This window comes from Herpailurus yagouaroundi, unplaced genomic scaffold (assembly GCF_014898765.1).
Source record: "Herpailurus yagouaroundi ecotype Mexico unplaced genomic scaffold, PumYag 184, whole genome shotgun sequence".
Lineage (NCBI taxonomy): Eukaryota > Metazoa > Chordata > Mammalia > Carnivora > Felidae > Herpailurus > Herpailurus yagouaroundi.
The window spans coordinates 29765771-29787357 of record NW_024412415.1 but is presented as its reverse complement, the minus strand read 5'-3'; the positions used below and the strand labels follow the sequence as shown (position 1 = coordinate 29787357).

The following is a 21587-nucleotide window of genomic DNA, read 5'->3' as shown; positions in this document are numbered from 1 at the left end:
ACATTTAGGCTGTTTCACTATTTTGTTATTATAAATAATGCAAAAATAACCCTGTACAAATGCTTTACCTTACTTACACGAGTATGTCTCTAAGATGTAATTCCTGTAAGTAAAATTAATCATGGAGCACTTAAATAAATTTTTAAAAATCCAAATATATTTATTTTGAGAGAGACAGAGTGTGAGCAGGGGAGGGGCAGAGACTCCCAAGCAGGCTCCCTGTCAGCACAGGGCCCGACGTGGGGCTTGAACTGATCAAACTGTGGGATCATGACCTGAGCCGAAATCAAGAGTTGGACACTCAACTGAGACACCCAGGTGCCCCTGTATTTGGATTTTTGATAAACACTGCCAAATTGCAAAGAAGATTCACCTATTTATACACTCATCAGCAGTGCACGGTAACACCAGCTGTCTTTTTCCTTTGGCAACACAGTGTTCTCAAACTTGTTGATCTTTGCCAACCTGACAGGAGAAAAACAGTGTTTTATGTAGTTTTAATGAAATGTTTCCTATGATGAGTCTGTGTATCATTTCATTTTAAGACATCATTATGAAATGTATTTCCTTTCTAGTGAATTGTCTCTTTATATAAAGCTTTCCTCATTTTTCTACTGAATTATATAGTCTTTTTCTTATTTGTAACTCGTAATACACCAGAGTGAGCCTTTTGTCTGTTGTACAAATCAAGTATTCCCCCCTGGTTTGTCATTTGCTAATGGTGGTTAAGGCTATGCAGAAATTATTTACCTTTTTTTAAAGTAATCTCTATAGCCAATGTGGGGCTCAAACTCATGACCCTGAGATCAAGAGTCACATGGTCTTCCAACTGAGCCAGTCAGATGCCTTGAAATGATTTACTTTTGTTTTTACATTTATCAATCTTTTATGGCTTCAGAGTTTTCTTGTCATATTTCAAAAGGCTTTCCTCGGGGCGCCTGGGTGGCTCAGTCGGTTGAGCATCCGACTTCGGCTCAGGTCACGATCTCACGGTCCGTGAGTTCGAGCCCCACGTCGGGCTCTGGGCTGATGGTTCAGAGCCTGGAGCCTGCTTCCAATTCTGTGTCTCCCTCTCTCTCTGCCCCTCCCCCGTTCATGCTCTGTCTCTCTCTGTCTCAAAAATAAATAAACGTTATAACAAAACAAAACAAAAAAGGCTTTCCTCATTTCATCACTTCATTAAGTTTTTCTTATGATTTCTTTTAGTACTTTTATAATTTTTATTTTTTTAACATTTATTTATTTTTGAGAGACGGAGAGAAACACAGCATGAGAGGGGGAGGGGCAGAGAGAGAGGGAGACACAGAATCTGAAACAGGCTCCAGGCTCTGAGCTGTCAGCACAGAGCCTGATGCAGTGGTCGAACCCACAAACTGTGATATCATGACCTGAGTCAAAGTCGGTCGCTTAACCAACTGAGCCACCCAGGAGCCCCATATAGTTTGATTTTTTATATTTACATCTTTAAAAAAATATTTATTTTTGAGAGAGAGCGCGAGCGAGCATGCATGCAGGTGAGGTGCAGAGGGAGAGGGGGACAAAGGATCTGAAGCAGGCTCTGTGCTGACAGCAGAGAGCCCAACACACGGGTGGAACTCATGAACTGTGAGATCATCACCTGAGCTGAAGTCAGATGCTCAAGTGACTGAGCCACCCAGGCACCCTTTGATTTAAATCTTTAATCCATCTGGAATTCAACTTCGTATACAACTTAACTTTTTTGTATTCTTAATTTATTTTTAAAAGTTTATTTAGAGAGAGGGAGATGGCCAGTACGTGGGGAAGGGACAGAGAGAGAGTATTCCAAGCAGGCTCCACACTGTCAGATGGAGCATGATGAGGGGCTTGAACTCACAAACCTTAAGATCAGGACCTGAGCCGAAATCAAGGGTCAGATGCTTAACGACTGAGCCACCCAGGCGCCCCTCAAAAAATTTTTTTAATGTTTTTATTTGAGAGAGCGAGAGAGTGAGAGCAGGGAAAGGGCAGAGAGAGGAGGAGACACAGAATCTGAAGCAGGCTCCAGGCTCTGAGCTGTCATGACAGCACAGAGCCCAATTCAGGACTTGAACCCACGGACTGCAAGATCATGACCTGAGCAGAAGTTGGATGCTTACCGACTGAGCCACCCAGGTGCCTGGTTTTTACATTTTTAGTAATAGAAAAAATGAAAAGGATACTATTATTTTATGTTATGTGATATCATATGAAATTCAAATATCATTACCCATGAATAAAGTTTTATTGGAACATAGCCACAGTTACTATTTATGCCTGATTTCACACTACAAGGCAAGATTGAGTATGCAACAGAGAGGCTGTACAGTCTGCAAAGCCCAAAATATTTACTACCTGGCCTTTTATGGAATGAGTTTGCCAACCCATTGGAGTCATTCAAGTCAAAACAGTTTCTAGTCTCCCTGGTGATTTCTATTTTTTTTTTATTAAAATGTTTTTTATTTATTTCTTGAGAAAGAGAAAGTGTGTGCGCAAGTAAGGGAGGGGCAGAGAGAGAGGGGGACAGAGGATCCTAAGCGGACTCCATGCTGACAGCAGAGAGTCTGCTGTGGGGCTTGAACTCACGAACTGAGAGATCATGACCTGAGCTGAAGTTGGACACTTAACCAATTGAGCCACCCAGGCGCCCCTAGTAATTTCTTTTTTGATCCTGGGTTATTTAGAAAAGTGTTGTCAAAGTTTCAACTATCTGGGATTTTTCAGATATCTTTTTGTTATTTATTTCTAATATAATTTGTGGCAGAGAACATACTCTACGATTTCAATCCTTCCAAATTTATTGAGAATTAATTTATAGTCTGAAATATCTATCTTGAAGAACATTCCATGGGCACCTGAAAAGAATATTTTAAAATGTATACTCTGCAGCTTTTGGTGTTCTATAAATGACTGATAATGTTATTCAAATCTATATTGCTACTAATTTTCTGCTTTCTTATCAATTATTTGTCCCTTGTTCTCGCTTACTGGAAATCCTATTTCTCTAGAAATTTGGACCTTCTAGATTAATCATCTTTTTTATGTTTTCACTATTTTCCATTCCTTTATCTGTCTTCCATTCCTTTGTCTATATTCTAAGGGATTTCCTTCATTTTCTAAGTTATATACTGAAATTTCCATTTTTACTACTGTAGCTTTAAGTTTAAAAAAGGCATCCTATTGTTTCATGGATACAGTATCTTATCTCTCTGAAGATATTTAATTACACAACACAGGTTTGAAGTGTGCAGGTCGGCTTCTATCTGGATTTTTAAAAATAAATACAGCACATTACTGTAAATGTTTCTCTTCCTTATTTGTAAAAATAAATTCTAGTATAATTAACATACTGTGTTATATTAGTTTCAAGTGTCCGATATAGTGATTCAACAAATCTATCCCTTACTCAGTACTCATCACGATAAGGGTACTCCTTATTTCTTAGCTATCTTTCCTCCCAACCTCAGACAAAAACAAACAACTAAAAAAACCAAGCTTTTGTTCTTTCAGGTCTCTTAAATCAGTACTTGTGCATCTGCTGTCTAGTTTCCAAAGTTCTACTGATTATAACTGCTTGCAAGTAGTCTTGGTCTGTTTTTAAAGAAACCTGTGTGTTATATCTTAAAAACAAAACTCCTTTACTGACATTTGAATGAATTATAAAGGGAGAAAGTGGGAAGTAAATATGTACTTTCAATCTACCATGTTTAACCAAAATAATGCATTTACTTTTATTTATCTGGTATATTTCAAACGTACAACCTACCTCAACAATTAGGTCTCTAATTAGAATCTAGTTCAGGAAAATTATCACCTATTATCTATTCATTTATTGTCTCTCTGCCATTCTTCAATCTTTTTTATTCCCTAGGACTCCTATCTGATATGTTAGAGCCTCTCAAGCCATTATCTCTCCATTTGAGTTGATTTGTGTTTGATTCTTCCAATTTATAATTTGTTCTAGAATTTATCTAAGGTATTGACTTAAAAGGAATTTCAATGGCTATAGTATATAATTATATTTCAAAGACTGTTTATCATTTCAAAAATTTTAAACTGGTTACTTTCTCATATCTACATGACATTATTTAATTTCTAGCTCTTTGGTTCATAGTTTTAAAAAAAATGTTCATTTATTTTTGAGAGAGATAGAGAGTGAGGGAGGGGGGCAGAGAGAGAGAGGTAGACAGAGGATACCAAGAGGGCTCTGCGCTGACAGCTGAGAGCCTAGAGCCTGCTTTGGATTCTGTATTTCCCTCTCTCTTTGCCCATCCCCTGATCATGCTCTCTCTTTCTTTCTCAAAAATAAATAAACATAAAGAAAATTAAAAAAAAAAGTTTATTTATTTTGAGAGTGAGAGAGAGAGAGCAAGTGTGTAGATTCATATACAGTTGTAAGAAATAATAGAAACCCCATTGTACCCTTTAGTCAGTTTCCCCCTATTGGTAATGTCTTGCAAAAAAAATACTGCAGTATTATATCTCAACCAGAATCTGACATTGACACAATGAAGATACAAAATATGTCCATCAACACAAGGATACCTCATACTGCCCTTTTACAACTTCAGTCACTTCCCTCTTACACTCATCCCTCCTTAATTCCTGGCAACTACTAATCTGTTACTCATTTCTGGAAGCATACAGCATATAACCCTTTGGGACTGTTTTTCTCCCTTTACCAGCATATAATTATCTGGAGATTCATCCAAGTTGTTGCATGTCTCAACAGTTCAGTCTTTCTTATTGGTGAGTGAGGGACAGATTTGTTTTACCATTCATCTGCTGGATGTGAAAGACATCAGGGTTGTTTCCAGTGTTTGGCTATTATGAATTAAGCTGCTGTAAACATTTGAGTACAGGTTTGCAGTGAACATGACTTTTCATCTCTCCAAAATAAATACTCAGGGGTGCAATTACTAGATCATATTGTAGTTGCATATTTAGTTTTTTTCAGAAACTGCCAAACTGTTTTCCAGAGTAGCTGTGCCTTTTTCCTTTTTATATTCTCACCAGCAACGCATGAGAGATCCAGTTTCATTGTATCCTTGCCAGTATTTGGCATTAAATTTTAATTTTAGCCATTCTAACAGTTGTGTAGTAGTGTCTCATATTATAATGGTTTTTTTTTTTAAATTTAACTTTTTAAATTTACATCCAAATTAGTTGGTGTATAGTGCAACAATGATTTCAGGAGTAGATTCCTTAATGCCCTTTACCCATTTATCCCATCTTCCCTCCCACACCCCCTCCAGTAACCCTCTGTTTGGTCTCCATATTTATGAGTCTCTTCTGTTTTGTCCCCCTCCCTGTTTTTATATTATTTTTGTTTCCCTTCCCTTATGTTCATCTGTTTTGTCTCTTAAAGTCCTCATATGAGTGAAGCCATGTATTTGTCTTTCTCTAATTTCGCTTAATACCCGTGAGTCCCATCCACATACTTGCAAATGGCAAGATTTCATTCTTTTTGATTGCTGAGTAATACTCCATTGTGTGTGTGTGTGTGTGTGTGTGTGTGTGTGTGTGTGTGTGTGTATATATATACACACACCACATCTTCTTTATCCATTCATCCATCGATGGGCATTTGGGCTCTTTCCATACTTTGGCTGTTGTTGATAGTACTGCTATAAACATTGGGGTGCATGTGTCCCTTCGAAACAGCACATCTGTATCCCTTGGATAAATACTTAGTAGTGCAACTGCTGGGTGGTAGGGTAGTTCTATTTTTAGTTTTTTGAGGAACCTCCATACTGTTTTCCAGAGTGGCTGCACCAGCTTGCATTCCCGTCATATTGTAGTTTTAATTCGCATTTCTCTAATGACTAATGATGTCGAACATGTTTCATGTGCTTGTTTGCCATCTGCATTATCCTCTTTGGTGAAATGTCTGTTCATGTCTTTAGCCCATTTTCTGACTGGATTGTTTTCTACTGTTGAGTTTTGAGAGTTCTTTATATATTCTAGATACTAGTCCTTTGTTGGGTATTTTCATCCATTCTGTAGCTTGACTTTTCACATCTTAATGGGGTCTTTCAAAGAACATTTTTAATATTGATGAGATATAATTTATCCTTTTTCCCTTTTATGGATTGTATTTTTGTCAAATCTAAGAACTCTTTGCCTACTGAAAATTTGCTTCTAGGTTTTTCTGTTTAAGTCCTTGATCCATTTAGAGTTAGTTTTTGTGTAAGATTCTCTTCCTTTGTTTTGGCCCATGATGTCCACTTGTTCCAACATCAGTTGTTGAAAAGGTTATCTTTCACATCCCAAGAACTGCTTTTGCACCTTTGCCAAAATCAGCTGGGTATATTTATGTATCTATTCTGGGCTCTCTGTTCTGTTCCATTGGTCTGTGTCTATCCCTCTGCCAGTATCAGTCTTGATTACTGTGGCTATGAATCTTGAGATCAGGCAGTCTGATTCCTCCCACTTTTTCCTTCTTTTTCAAAACTGTTTTAGCTTATTTTAGTTTGTCTGGCCTTCCCATATAAATTTTAGAATAATCTTGTCTATACAAAATATCTTGCTGGAATTTTGACAGGAATTACATTAAATCTGTGTATCAATCTGGGGAAAACTGACATCTCTGCTATGTACTCCCCATTTATTTAGATCTTCTTTGATTTCTTTCATCAGCATTGTACAGTTTCAGCATACAAATCTTGGAGATATGTTGTTAGATTTACATCTAAGGATTTCACTTTTCTGAGCTATTGTAATTGGTATTGTATTTTTAATTTGTGTTCATGTGTTTATAGCTAGTATATAGTAGACACAGAATTGATTTTTTGTTTATCCTATATTCTACAACCTAGTTAAACTCATTCATTAGTTCTAAGACTTTTTGTATACTCACTGAGATTTTCTATTTAGACAACTATGTAATTTGTAAACAAGTACACTTGTATTTCTTCCTTTCTGATCTGTATACCTTTTATTTCCTTTTCCTGCCTTATTGCACTAGCTAGAACTTCCAACACTATGTTGAATAAGGGTACTGACAGCAGACATCCTTGCTTTGTTCCTGTTCTTACTGGGGTAAACATTCAGTCTTTCATCATTAAATATAATGTTTGCCTCCATGCTGAGGATATACAAGGCAAAAAGAAAACCCAGGGAATTTACCACCATGTTGTTCCTCAGGACTTGAGGTCCCCAGACAGTCTGCTTCTTCTCCCCACCTTCACAACCTTGTTATATTTGTTTTATATATAACGTATAGGGTTTTTAGTTGTATTTAGTGGGAGAAATAAGGAAAAGTATGTCTACTCCATCTCCCAAAGTTGAAGTCTTGGTTAATTTCTGTTTGTTATCTTTCTTAGCATTAGATTTTTATTATATAAAATTATACTTTGCAGACTCTTTTTAAGTGGGATGTTTTTGTTACTAATTACCTCTCTTCTCTGTTTAAAAGTTTGCAATTTCTTCCATCTAGTCCCCTAAAGACCTAGTCTGAACAGGTCTTTTAATGGCTTGTGCCATTAGAAGAAATTTAGGATATCATAGTTCTAATCACTGAACCAGCAGGCAGTTTGCCATACTTCTTCACAACTCCTTAGACTTCTTTCCTCCCCCACTCAATTAACTTTTTAAAGCCTCCTTTCATGAGGCTGGTTGGGGTTTGGCATCTCACTCCCCTGGCTTCAAGTTCTATCTCTTTATGGGGCATTTTAGTATCTAGTTCTTGCTGAAAAACTTGTCTCTCAGACACCATTCTCTGTTCCTTAATCTGGAGGCCCCAGGCCCAAAGTTTCAGCTTTACCCAGTGACTTGAATCTCTTCTGTTTTTGTTGTTGTTTTTCAGCCCAAATATGTTGGTTTTCACTTTATATATTTTACTTCTTGCTATATGTCTGGAACACAAGGGATATATCAAAAGTGTGAACATAGTAAATCGCCTTGATTGGAAATCCCAGAGCACAGGGGTGCCTTGCTGGTTCAGTCAGAAGAGCATGAAGCTTGATCTCAGGGTTATGAGTTTGAACCCCATATTGGGTACAGAGTTTACTTAAAAATAAAATCTTAAGAAAAAAAAAAAAAAGGGAAGTCCCAATCCACATTTCCTATGTAATACAGCTGCAGAATAAGTCTGGGGACTGTAGAAGCGGCCTTTTGTCTTTGGTCATATACTCAGAAAATATTATTTCATCTACTCCTATCTGTAGTAATTCACCTATATTCATTTTCTTCTTTTATGTGGAATGCTGTCTAAAGATCAATGGACTTGGAATCAGAAAGCCTCAGTCCATATCCTCACTCTGTTACAGTACAATCTTGAACAAGTCACTTAACCTCTATGACTCTCAGACTTTTAATCAATACTCTAGGATTAAAACAAATAAATAATAAGATTATTAAACTAGTTATTATATAACTAGCCACATAGCCTTTCAATAATTCAAAGAGAGTGCTTTAGACAAAACCATAGAGCATCAATACTTGAGCCCTAAACTCTTGAGCATGGCTTTAAATAAGGTCTTATTTAGTCCCTGTTTTCTTTCAAATCTGATTTTAGGATGCTTGATCATAAAAACAGATCAGACAAGGGAGTTAGAAGAAGGAAAAGGAAAAAAAAAAAAAAAAAGGATTGCCCTACTAGAAAGTTTCACTAATGAAATCAGGGTAGGAAAGAATTTTGGTTTAACCAATTCTAATTCAAACATTTATTGCACATCTATTATGTGCTGGGTGTTTTCATACTCATTATCTTATCAAATATTCACAGCCTTGTTCACTTTTTGAACGAGGCAGGCAACAGAGAGAAAGCACAATCCTTCCAATAATCCTGGCAATATAGGGATTATTATAGCTACTTTGCAAACAAGGAAATGAGAGCCCAGAAAAGTAGTATTTTTTTTTTAAGTTCATTTACTTATTTTGAGAGAGAGAGCATGAGGGAGCACGCAGGCGAGGGGCAGAGAGAGAGGAAGAGAGAGAATCCCAGGTAGGCTCCACATTGTCAGCACAGAGCCTGATACGGGACTCGATCCTAAGAACCATGAGATCATGATCTGAGCCAAAATCAAGTCAGACACTTAACTGACTGAGCCACCCAGGCACCCCAAAGTTAAGTAATTTATCAAAGATCTCATTATTTATTAGTGGTCAGGGCATTACACAGCTATCTGTAATGGATTTTGATCCTTTTTACATAATTTCCTTAAAATGTCCCTTTATCTTCATCTTAAACAAAAGACACATACAGGATTGCAGGGGGGCATTCAGAGAGGAAAAGCACAGAATTTCTATTTCTTTCCAAGGGCTCTGGCATCTTAAGGGAAATGGCAAACCTCCTAAGAAAGCAATTAGGCTAAATTCTCTCTGGCCATTAGCAAAGTGAATTCAAACGGATGTCTCCTTCTAGTGATGGGTTGCTCTGATTACTGCATTACCAATTTGAATAGGAAAAGAGTCCATTTATTTCTAGACAACGTAAGGCTTAGAGATAGGCACCTCATTAATAAGGGCAGATGAGCACAGCTGTATATAGAGAGCAGACATACAATTAGAAGATGAATGTTATTCCTACTCTTGAAACAGCTGGGCAGGAACACATGTTTATAAATCTGTCTTCTTCCTCTGGTATAATCTGCAAACCTTAGCAATAATGAATGAGCTGAAAAGAAGACAGGTCAGACAGAGGGCTGGAAACAGGAGAGGGGAAGTGGAAAAATTCTAATATGGAAAAACAAAATGGAGGCTTGTTTAAATGTCAAAGCAAACACATTTTTCTGAAGTGTAACTCTCTTCCTACAAGGTTCTGAGTTGAGACAGCTGGAAGAAATAAGAGGACAGGAAGGAAAAGCAGAAAATAACACTTAACAGACTTAGTTTCTCTATTAGGGCAGCAAGTAGGCTAAAGAGAAAAACTGGTTTTCATTTTAGAAACACTTTTTTTTTTTTAAAGAAACAAGATCATTACTTTATTTAGTCTTTTTTTTTTTTTCTTTTTAAGTAATCTCTATACCCCACATGGGGCTTGAACTCACAACCCTGAGATCAAGAGTCCTATGCTTCACAAACTGAGCCAGCCAGGTGCTCCTGAAAGCTTCCTATTTTAAATCAGTGTTCACAAAATAAGGAAAAGCTTGGCATATTTGAAGATAATAATGCTAAAATTAGTAATAATAAATACTGCTTTGTTTCTCTGGGGTGGTTATTTTCATATTTACCAAGGGTCCCAGAGACATAATCTCATTAAACATTGAATTTTCGAGTGCTGAGTATTCTCCCTTCTTACAGGTGATCAATACTGGAGCAAAGTAAAGGGAAAATGACTTAAGTATGAGGTAGCAGACAGGTTCCCCCAAGTGTCAGGAGTGTAGTGTTAAGAAAAAACTCAATCCCAAAGCAGCACTGCTTTGTTTCAGAGGACAATTCAAAGACTCAAAACAGTTGTGCAGCCAAGACTGATCCAAGCACAATAGTGGGATACCTCCAGGCCCCTCATTTTTACCACTTCTGCTAGCACCTTCTTTCTCTCAGGGATCTAGTATCTCCAGGCTCAGGTGACCACTCTCTGAAATACTTCCTCCACTTGGCTTCCAGGACAAGGACACCACACTCTCTAGGTCTCCCTCTTACCTTTCTGGTCACTCCTTCTCAGTACCTTTTGTTCTTCTTCATCTCTAACTAATGACTCTCAAAACTTCTCTGTTCAGCGCAACCTGTTCCCTGGACTCCAGATTCATGTATCTAATTGAAAATCTGACATTTCCATATGATATCTACATAGAGATCTCAAGCCTAACATCACCCAAACTGAGCTTAGATCCACTCTGCCCTTGAGCCCCTGTCCCCAACCAACTTGCTGTGAATTTTTCCTAGTTCAGGTAATGGCATCTCCATCCTTTCAGGTGCTTAGGTCAAAAACCTTGGAAGTTTTACTTGATTCCTCTCTCATGCCCCACAACTTAGTCAGTAAATCTTGTTGGCTCAACCTTCAAAATACACGCAGATTTTGACCATATCTGACAACCTCCACTTCTGCTCCAAGCACTCCTTAAGTTATAGCAACAGCTTCTTAACTCATTTCCATTCTTCTCCCTCTCTGACCTATTCTCAACACAGGAACCAGAGAGATCTGTTAAAACCCAAGTTGTATCCTATCATTCTCTTCTGCTCTAGCACAGTGACCTACTTGTTCCTTGAAAACAACAGGGATGTTCCCATCTCAGGGCCTCCAAACTAGCCATACAATTTACCTATAACATTCTACCCTTCATCCCCTGTATTTTTAAAACCTCCTCTCCTTTTACTTCTTTCCAATCTTTGCTCAAAAGTCATCTCAGTGAGGCCATCCCTAATTCCTATCCCCTCACTTACATACTCCCTAGTTCCCTTTCCTACTTATTCTCTCTTGCTCCAAAATATTTACCCATATGTAACATAGAAGAAATTCTATTTATTTATCTTGTTTAGTGTCTGTTCAGTCCGATTAGAATAGAAGCTCTGTGAAGGCAAGGATTTTTGTCAGTTTTCTTCACTCCTGTAACTACTAGAAGCATATACAGCAGTTGCACCTGGGTGGCTCAAGTAGGTTAAGGGTCTGACTCTTGATCTTGTGAGTTTCAGCCCTGTGTCAGGCTCTGCACTGTCAGTGAAGAGCCTGCTTGGAATTCTCTCTCTCCCTCTGTCACTCCCCCGTCTTTCTCTCTCAAAATAAATAAATAAACTTAAAAAAAGAGCATATATGGCAAATAGCAGGTGCTCAGTTAACATTTACTCAATGAATAAGTGTTTCTTACTTCTCTACAGAAACACTCTGTTCAAGGGAAAAAAACCAAGTAGTTCCATCCTTATACATACTGGAGCTAAGGAGTTTTTGCTTTGTTTTTTAAAAACATTTTCTTTAACTAAAAAAAATTTTTTTAAATGTTTATTCATTTTTTGAGAGGGAGATAGAGCATGAGTGGGGAAGGGGCAGAGAGAGAGGGAGACACAGAATCCGAAGCAGGCTCCAAGCTGTCAGCACAGAACCTGATGCAGGGCTTGAACTCATGAACCATGAGATCATGACCTGGCCGAAGTCAAACGCTTAACCGACCGCCACTGAGGCTTTTTTTTTTTTTAAGTTTTATTTAAGTAACGTTTACACCCAACGTGGGGATTGAACTCATGGCCCTGAGATCAAGTCGTGTGTTCCTCCAACTGAGCCATCGAGGCTTCCCTAAGGAGTCTCATTAGTGTTTGAATAATGGTTTATTTTGTGGGTTGAATAAACATCTACTTCACCCAACTGAGGCAATAAGTAGTAGTATAGCTCTGGTTAAGCTGTTTTATCTTCCTGGGTTTCAGTTTCCTCATCTGTAAAATGAAAGAGTTGGACTAGATGAACTTCAAGCCCCCTTCCAACTCTAAAATTCTGTGATTCTATGAAATGCTGTGAAACACAAGCACTAAAAAGTATAAATGAGTGATAAAATGCTATTTCCCATGGAATTTTAACAATGATCAAAGGGACTGAAGCTAAAGAAAATATAAGGCATGAAGTATAAGGCATGTCATTTTATTTTATTTAAAAAAAATTTTTTTTCAACGTTTTTTATTTATTTTTGGGACAGGGAGAGACAGAGCATGAATGGGGAAGGGGCAAAGAGAGAGGGAGACACAGAATCGGAAACAGGCTCCAGGCTCCGAGCCATCAGCCCAGAGCCCGACGCGGGGCTCGAACTCATGGACCGCGAGATCATGACCTGGCTGAAGTCGGATGCTTAACCAACTGCGCCACCCAGGCGCCCCATGGCATGTCATTTTAGACACTATTTACCTGTTGGAAAATTTTTTTACCTAAGTAGGAGTATAAACTGTCAAAAACCCTCTGGAAAACTGGGGTGCATGGGTGACTTGGTTCATTAAGCATCCCACGGTTTGTGGGATTGAGCCCTGCATTGGGCTCTGCACTGAGTGTGGAACCTGCTTAAGGTTCTCTCTCTCCCTCTCCTTCTGCCCCTCTCCCTGCTTGTGTGCTCTCTGTAAAAAAAAAAAAAAAAGCACTCTGAAGAACTATTTTATTTCTACCAAAACTCATGTATTTATAAGCAGATCCCCCAAAGCTGATCATACATCTACCATATGACCCAGCAAGTCTTAAAAATAAGAGCTTATATCAGGGCCCCTGAGTGGCTCAGTCAGTTAAATGTCCAACCTCAGCTCAGGTCATGATCTCACACTTCATGAGTTCAAGCCCCGTGTCAGGCTCTGTGCTGACAGCTCAGAGCCTGGAGCCTGCTTTGGATTCTGTGTCTCCCTCTCTCTCTGCCCTTCCCCTGCTCATGCTCTGTCTCTCTGTCTCTCTGTCTCTCGGGGGGAAAAAAAAAGAGCTTATATCCAACAAAAGACATGTAAAAGAATCTTTATAGCACCTTCCTTCATAGTAGCCCCCAAAGGAAAGCAACTCAAATGTCCATAAAGAATAGAATGGATAAATAAATGATGGTATATTACAATGTAATACTACAGAGCACTGAAGAATCAACAATTGTTACACACTATAGCACACATAAATCTCACAGACCTAATGTTGAGTGAAATAAGTCAGACAAATGAGTTCATACCATGAGATCACATTTCAAAATAGGCAAATTCATCTATGATAAAAATCAGAATGGTGGCTACCTTTTAGGGTGGTTCTGACTGGAGAGGGCATGATACTGATAATGTTCTAATTATGGATCTAAGTAGTGGTCACCAAGTTATATACATATGTAAAAATTCATCAAACAATGTACTTAACACTTGTGCATTTTATTTGTTATACTTCAATAAGATATTAAAGTGATCTACAGCAGGCAATGGGTTCTCAGTAGCATTCTCCTTTAGCCAAGAGTTAAAATTTCTCTGAAATGTAGTGACCAATTCAATTACTAAACTTCCACAAAGAAAGTCCACCTCCCCTGAGATGAATCAACCAATAATTATTAGGCATCAACATGTGCCAGGGGATTGCGTCAGGCACAAAGCGTAAATAATGTAGGGGCTCCTGGGTGGCTCAGTCGGTTAAGTGTCTGACTTCTTGCTCTTGACCCAGGTTATGATCTCATGCTTTGCGAGTTTGAGCCCCATGTCAGGCACTGCACTGATGGTGCAGAGCCTGCTTGGGATTCTGTCTCTCCTTCTCTCTGCCCCCTGCTTGTTCTCTCTCCCTTTCTCTCAAAATAAATAAATAAACTTAAAGTATGTAATGCTTTGTTTATTGCCAATATTGCTCCACAAATTTTCTAGCAATTTTTAAGAAATATAAAGAGATAGTTAAATTGTCAAATCTTTAAACTTTTTCTACTGTTAATATGCCTAGAAAGGGAAGTGGCCACACTCATACACTGCTAATGGGCATATATAAGTTGGTTCAACCTTGGTGACAATCTGGCATTACCTTTCTTAAAAAGCACATACTCTTTGACCCAACAAATCCTGCAGTCAAGATTGCAGGTGTTTACCTATAAATATTCTCAGTGTAAAATGTTCTCAGTGTAAAACACGGTATTTGCTGCAGCAGTGTTTAACAGCAAAAGATGGGAACTAAACTAAATGCCCTTCAATAAGGGAACAATTAAATACATTTTTGTACATCCACATAACAATACTATGTAGCTGTTAAAAAGAACTTGAACTAATAAGCAACTACAAATAAACTGCTATGGAACAAATTCTGAGATATACAGGCTGAGTAAAAAATAAACAGTTTTTTGGGGGTGCCTGGGTGGCTCAGTCAGTTGAGCATCTGACTTCAGCTCAAGTCATGATCTCACGGTTTGTGGGTTCGAGCCCCATGTTGGGCTCTGTGCTAACAGCTCAGAGTCTGGAACCTGCTTCAGATTCTGTGTCTCCCTTTCTCTCTGCCCCTCTCATGCTTGTGCTCTCTTTCTTTCAAACAAACATTAAAAAAAAGTAAAAGAAACACGTTTTATAGAACAGTAACCACAGTAGGTTACCATTTGTGTGGGAAAAAAAATACATAAATTTGTATTTATAAGTGCATAGAAGGTGTCTGGAAATAGCAGTATTATTCTCCAGGGAGAGAAACTGGGTGGCTGGGATTCCGATAAAGGAAACTTGTTTTTCACTGTATAGTCATTTACCTTTGAATTTTGCCTATGTATGTCTTACGTGTTAAAAAAATAGTTACTAATTTTGGTAGAGGAGTATTTCAAAGATGTCTTACTGGGGCGCCTGGGTGGCGCAGTCGGTTAAGCGTCCGACTTCAGCCAGGTCACGATCTCGCGGTCCATGAGTTCGAGCCCCGCGTCAGGCTCTGGGATGATGGCTCAGAGCCTGGAGCCTGTTTCCAATTCTGTGTCTCCCTCTCTCTCTGCCCCTCCCCCGTTCATGCTCTGTCTCTCTCTGTCCCAAAAATAAATAAACGTTGAAAAAAAAAATTAAAAAAAAAAAAAGATGTCTTACAATTTTTCCTTTTAGGCAAATGTGCAGGCAATACTGGACTTGAAAAGGGCATATGAGTGGCAGGATAGACACTGTCTCTGCAACTTTGTCTCATTTCCTCTAAATGGCCAACTTATCTTTACCCAATTCAGAGTATCAGAGTGATTATAACAGTCTTAAAATATGTCCACAAATTCTTTGATATTCCTCCCTTCAAGGGAGGCCTAATTCCCCTCAAGTTGTGTGGGTTGTACTTAGCAACTTACTTCTAATAAACCGAATGTGGTGGAAGCAATGTACAACCTACACTAGGTGATAAAAGGGATCGTGGGCTCCTCTTTGCTTTTTCTCTTGGATTACTTCTCTTGGGAAGCCAGCTGCTGTGATGTGAGGACACTCAAGTAGGCCACCCTATGGAGAGGTCAATGAGACTAGAAACTGAAGCCTCCTGCTAACAGCCATGTGAGTGAGTCAACTTGGAAGGAGATCCTCCAGGATTGGTTAGGTTAGATAAGCTTTCAGATAATGGCAGCCCCAGGTGACATCTGGCTTGCAACCTCATGAGAGACCCTGAGACAGAACCAGCCACCTAAGCCATTCCTGAACTCTTGATCCAAAGAAACTATATGAGATAATATTTATTGTTTTGGACAGCTATGCTTTGGGGGTAATTTGTTACTTTACACTAGATAACCTAGCACTGTCTTACCCTGAGTAGACAAAGAATTCACTTAACTTACTGATTACTTCCTGGAGCAAATATTTACTGAGCCTCTATTATTTGCCAGGCATTATGCTAAGTACTGAAGTTACAAAAAACAGCTACAAAGATACCAAGGTCCAATCCTGGGCTGGGAGCAAATGTTTATTAAAAGCCTACTTTGTGGGGGCGCCTGGGTGGTGCAGTCGGTTAAGCGTCTGACTTCAGCCAGGTCACAATCTCGCGGTCCGTGAGTTCGAGCCCCGCGTCAGGCTCTGGGCTGATGGCTCAGAGCCTGGAGCCTGTTTCCGATTCTGTGTCTCCCTCTCTCTCTGCCCCTCCCCCGTTCATGCTCTGTCTCTCTCTGTCCCAAAAATAAATAAACGTTGAAAAAAAAAAATTTAAAAGCCTACTTTGTGGAATTCATTGGTCTACCTACTGAATTAGAAAGGTTAATAAGGCTGGCTGCTTGTCCTCAACATAAGTGACTGAAAAAGGGAAAAGGAAGAGGGAAGAGGTCACATGTTACTCCAACAGGCTTGAGTTTTCAAATGGAAACATTAGCATTTGTATATACATTGCTTTTAAATCTTATTTCAATCTCAATTGTCAATCCTGACTGATGTTGACAACTACTCTCTGGATAAAGGTTAGCATGCATGTATCTCTCCCTCTCTTTCTCATCATTTGTTCATTTAACAAAAGAACACCTACTCTGGGCCAGTCACTGTTCTAAAGTGATGGGATGTAACAACGCTTAAAACTAATCAGCCCTTGCTCTTATGCAACTTCTTCAAATGATGGGAGAGAGATAATAAATAAATGAACAAGTAAATGTATGTTAGTGGTAAACCCTATGAAGGAAAATAAAGCAGAAGCAGAGGAAAAGAGAATGTGAGGGTTGAGGATGTTGTTATTTTATAAAGGTGGTCAAGAAAAGCCTTATTGAGAAGGGAATGTTCAAGCTGAGATCCCTGACAAAGGTGAGAGAGTGAGCTGTGTGGAAGTTAGAATGAAGAACACTTTAGGCAGAGGAAAATGCGGACCCCATAATGGGAATGTGCCTGCCATGTTTTAAGGAACAGCAAAATGGATATGAGGCTCTAGTGGAGTGAAACAGATGAAGTCAGGGAGATGAGGGCAGGCCAGCTCATGGAGGTGAGGGGTTGAGGGACACAAACAGGCAGCCACCTGGATTTGGCACCGGGGCCATAGTTTGCAGACTAACTCCTTGCAGGGCAAATGATAGAAGCCAAAGGGAAACAATATATAGGCCCAGACTTTGGCCTCAGCATACATTCTCTCACTGAAACAAAACTATAAATCAGAGCTGGCATACTTTTATTGACATTAGGCACTCAAAAGTTATTTGTTGAACAGTTAAAAATGTTTTGAAGATTAACTCTGGAACACAAGCCATTCATAAACTGAGGACTCTCCATATACAAGAAGATATGTTAATTTCTTTCTTGACCCAGCGAATTATCCTAGATATAATAATCTTATGGTGTGAAAGAGACGTCCCTTTAAAGGTTCCAAGAGAGGGATGCCTGGCTGGCTCCGTTGGTGGAACATAAGACTCTCAATCTTGGGGTCATGAGTTTGAACTCCACAGTGGGGGTTGAGTTTATTAAAAAAAAAAAAAAAAAAAAAAAAAGGTTACTGGATTATTAAGGATTAATGGCTCTCTATTAATTGTGACCAAACTGCTTTGTTGAATTTTTGTGTTTGGCTTTTCAGTCTCCTCTCTGGTTGTCAGCACTTTTTCTTATCATTATTAGGTCTACCTTTTACAGTAGCAGTTGTTTCCTTATCACCAACTTCTGTATCACATCCAACTTCCTTCTTGTAATCTGTTCTAGAGGAAATCTGGGAATCAACACTGATAACAGCTCAATCATCAGGCCCTATAGGTCTTCTTATTTGACTTCATGGCCACATACATTCGATATCCATTAATGCCATGATTCTCTTAAGAGTCTGTTATATTTGGAATTCAATGTTCATGGGGTAGGGTGCCTGGCTGGCTTAGTCGGTATAGAGTGCGACTCTTGATCTTGGGGTTGTGAGTTTGAGCCCCAAGCTGGGTGTGCAGATAGCTAAAAATAAAAAATCTTTAAAAACAAACAGCAACATTAAAAAACAAAGTTCATGGGGAAAAATTCTATAGCTAGTAGACCAAGGAATCAGTCAGACAACCATTTCTGGCAACTCCCTACAACTAGTTTGTCAGTGAGCTTTTAGATGCAGAGTGAGTGAGTGTGTGTGTGTGGTCAATGTCCAATAAATAATTTAAAATTGAAGATTTGTTTTTATTCCTCTTTTAAGTTTGTTATTTCTACCAATAGGCAATGAGGATTTTAGTACAGGTGCCAAGAATGCCCAGACATGACTAGAAAATGAAACCTACATCTTTTTTTTTTTTTAATGTTTATTTTCTTTTTGAGAGACAGAGAGAGCGTGCGTGCTAGTGGGGGAGCGGCAGAGAGAGAGGGAGACACAGAATCTGAAGTGGGATCCAAGCTCTGAGCTGTCAGCACAGAGCCTGATGCGGGGCTCAAACTCACCGTGAGATCATGACCTGAGCTGAAGTCGGAAGCTTAACCCACTGAGCGACCCAGGTGCCCCGAAACATACATCTTTAATCCTCTCCTAGAGAGAGAAACCAAAAAGCATTGCTTAAGGCAGTGGTTCTCAAAGTGTAGTTCAGGGATCCCTGGAAGTCCCAAAGATAGCTTCAAGGGATCTGCAAAGTCAAAACTGTTTTCATAAAATACTAAGACAAAGTTGTCTTTTTATTTTCATATCCTCCTGAATTTATTAAAGAGTTTTGCAAAGGCAGGGGTGCCTGGGTGGCTCAGTTGGTTAAACATCCAACTTCAGTGCGGCTCACGGGTTCGAGCCCCGTGTTGGGCTCTGTGCTGACAGCTCAGAGCCTGGAGCCTATTTCAGATTCTGTGTCTCCCTCTCTCTCTGCCCCTCCCCTACTCACACTCTCTCTTGAAAATAAACATTAAAAAATATTTTTTAAAAAAGAGTTTTTCAGAGGCTGCATGACATGTGGTATTTCAACAAATCAATATAGAAGCATAGGTGAAAATCCAGCTTGTCTTCTATTAGGCCATACATTTAAAACATTTGTAAAAGTGTTGGGGTGCCTGGCTAGCTCAGTTGGATAAGTATCCAACTCTTGATTTCACTTCAGGTCATGATCTCACAGTTTGTGGGATTGAGTCCCACATCGAGTTCTGGGTTGACAGCACAGAGCCTGTTTGGGACTCTCTTTCTCCCCTTCTCTGCCCCTCTACAACTCACACTCTCTCTCAAAAAGAAACATTTAAAAATAAATAAAACATTTGTAAAATGTAAAACAAAGCTACTCTTCCTACTAAATATTTTTGTTTTAGAAACTATTTTTCATAAACATATGTTAGCATGTAATAGGTTTTTTACTGTTTTTAAATGGGTTAATAAATACATAAACAGTTCCTCAGTTTTAGATTCCTTCTATGATAAATATCAAGAGATATAATATCAATAGATACAAACAAAAGCTCTTAAAAGTCCTTCATATCTGTCTATTTATTTAGTAATCTCTTCACCTAACTGGGGGATTCAAACTCATGACCCAAGATCAAGAGTCACATGCTCTTCTGACTGAGCCAGCCAGGTACCCCTTAATAATTTTTTAAGGGTGAAAGGAGTCTTGAATCCAAAAAGTATTAGAACTGCTGACTTAAGGCATAAAACCCAGGCACTGTTTTATTTCTGCCTTCTTTTTCTTAAGTAAACTCCATGCCCAATGTGGGGCTTGAACTCATGACCCTGAGATCAAGAGTCACATGTTCTACCGACTGAGCCAGTGAGGTGCCTCTACTTCTGCCTTTTTTTAAAAAAAAAATTTTTTTTAACGTTTATTTATTTTTTTGGGACAGAGAGAGACAGAGCATGAACGGGGGAGGGGCAGAGAGAGAGGGAGACACAGAATCAGAAACAGGCTCCAGGCTCTGAGCCATCAGCCCAGAGCCCGACGTGGGGCTCGAACTCACGGACCGCGAGATCGTGACCTGGCTGAAGTTGGACGCTCAACCGACTGCGCCACCCAGGCGCCCCTACTTCTGCCTTTTTATAGAGATGTTAACTAAACTGCTAGGAAGCTGGGAAGACATAGAGTTGGGGACCAGCCAGTTCTACCACTATTGTCAATTTTGCCTTCTGGAGATCTGCCTGCCCAGCTGGAATTCTCCTAAGTTATGAGAATTCTGGACCCTGAAGAGAGGCAACTGACAAACTGTAAAGGAAGCAGGGAACTTTGACATAACCAGGAGGGATCATGGGCTGAAAAAGGAGGAAGCAGGCTGGCTTTCTGTGGCATTTGGATAAGAGCCAGTCACCATGGCTGTCATTCTGCCTCGGAACTCTTTGAACACATGTCTTCCTCTCCATCCCACACTACAACCACCAGAGTCCAAGTCCTTATTAACTCACCTGTAGACTACTCTAACAGCCTCTGAATTGTGTCCCTAACTGCAGGCTTTAATGCTTTCTGTCAGTCCAGCTGGTAAACCACTATCAGATCAAACTACCTGATACACTGCTTTTATGCAATTAGCTAGCAAATATATATCACTTATTATACCCCATCATTATGCCAAGAGCTACTGGAGATTCAAAATTTTCACTGAATTTAAAGTTTTACTCTCTTTGGGGGAAGGGGGAAAATGAATATACAAAAATTGTTAATAAAAAAATTACATATGCTACATACTATGGTAGAGCTATGTAGATCGGAGAAGGAAGAATAGGTAGGATTGCATAAATCTTAAAAGGATCTGGGATGAGCATGACACACATAAGGAAGAGGGAGATGATGATGAGTTGAGACTATTTCAGAGAGTAGGAAAAAAGCCTTGAAGTCCATCTAGGGGCACCTAGATAGCTCAGTCAGTTAAGCATTTGACTCCTAATTTCAGTTCAGGTCATGATCTCATGTCATGGTTCATGAGTTCAAATCCCATCATGGGCTCTGTGCTTGACAGCATGGAGCCTGCTTGAGATTCCCTCTCTCTCTCTGCGCTTCCCCTGCTTAGGCATGTGTGTGTACATGTTCTCTCTCTCTCTCAAAATAAATAAACATTAAAAAAAAAAAGTTAAAAAAAAAGTCAGCTGAATGCCTGATGCTAAAAATACTTGTTAATTGTTTGATTGGTGCACTAATGCATTAACTTATAGATAGAAAATAAGATAAAAACTTTTAATTTGTGTGCTGGTTTGCTTAATTTACCTTCCCCCAACAACTGTTGCTCATCCACTGCTTTCTAAATATGGTTAAGAACGAAGGTTATGGTTTTCAGCCTCTTTTTGTTAATTACTTGACTCCTTTACACAATTCCCATGCCCCTTCTTCCCAATAGCTATTCTGTATGTTTAATGTACAAACTTTTGTTATATTCATATAAAATGTATACTATTGTTTTGATTTCATGTATTTTACATATATAGGACT

The 21587-nt window shown here is 39.0% G+C and overlaps 1 protein-coding gene across 2 annotated transcripts in view; it reads right to left on the bottom strand.

Annotated features, from left to right (window-relative positions):
• ZNF609 (zinc finger protein 609) overlaps positions 1–21587 on the bottom strand; it is a 215384-nt gene that overhangs the window by 12992 nt on the left and 180805 nt on the right. The window lies entirely within an intron of this gene.